Genomic DNA, 1296 nt, shown 5'->3' on the forward strand with positions numbered 1-1296 from the left:
TTCATTTTGAAGTCTGTTTGTCCTGAGTTTCCTGAACACATCCCTGCCGATTCTCCAACTACACACCTGCTGTTATCTGCAATCTGCACACCTGGTCCTGATTATCACTTCTGCACCATATAAGCCGGGACCAGACATCCATCCCCTGGGGGGGGTCATCCCTATGTTCCCCGGGTCCTGTGTTCCCCGCTCGGGGAACATAATTCAATGTTTTTCCCAAAAAAAAAGGGTTAGGGTTAGATAAAGTCACATAATTAACAGAGCAGCCAAAGAGCTGCATGCAGCTCTAGACCTGCAGGTTTGCCACCCCTGACCTGATCTTTCCTCATCTAGGCCTATTTGCATATGCGCGTCAAACAGCCCGTAGGCCTATTTGCCATGGAATTTGGCAGTAATGGTGGAAAAAGTAACAGACCTTTTTGAAAAAGGGTCCTATGTTAGACACGCTCCCTTCCCTGCCGGATCGTTAGCGTAACCGGGATGTTTGGCTCTCGTATCGAGCTTCAACTTTTGGAAAGTCTTTTTGCCGTTTTGTCTTTTTGTCTGTCGCTAATCTGCCGTCTGCTCCTCTGTCTGCAGTTAATCACCGGGATAGACACTCAACGCTGCCTGGCTGCCAACTTCACTGTTGCATTCTGGGATCTGCACAAAGCCTCCAGCCTTCCTGCTTCACCCACTGCCAACCATCTGGACTTACCTGCTTCAATATTCATATTCCAAATAAACACTCACCTTATTCCTATTTACCTTGTTCTGGTCTGCTTCTGGGTTCCAGCGTTAGAGAAATCGTGACACGGACACGTTCATCTCGGTTTTTCTCGTGGTGGTACGTAAAAAAAAAATGAACGATCTCTGGGGGACGCCACGACGACGACGGGACGGCAACAAAACGGCATAAAAATTCAAAAAAAGCTATAAAAACATCCGAAAAATGACAAAAGTTGAAAAAAGAAAATGTTTTAGGAAAAAAAATTACATTCTTTTTAAACGACAAAAATGTTGAAAAAATAATGCAGAAACGCTGAAGAAGCGCCAAGAAAGATGAAAAACACCAAAACGCTAGAACAGCTAATAAACGCACTCAAAAGAAAAAAGTGTTTTAAATGTTTATGCCACCTTTGTTTGACACTTTCAACATTTCTTTAACCGCTTGCATAAACACCACTTCTACACCCAGAGCCGGACTCACGACAGGGATTGCTGCTTAGGGCCCCGAAGGGCTCAGAGGGCCTCCCAGGTTACTACAGAGGCCCCAGGCTACCATGTGAGGACCACAATGGCTACCAGAGGGCTGGG

This window comes from Perca fluviatilis, chromosome 23, assembly GCF_010015445.1.
Source record: "Perca fluviatilis chromosome 23, GENO_Pfluv_1.0, whole genome shotgun sequence".
Taxonomy (NCBI): Eukaryota; Metazoa; Chordata; class Actinopteri; order Perciformes; family Percidae; genus Perca; species Perca fluviatilis.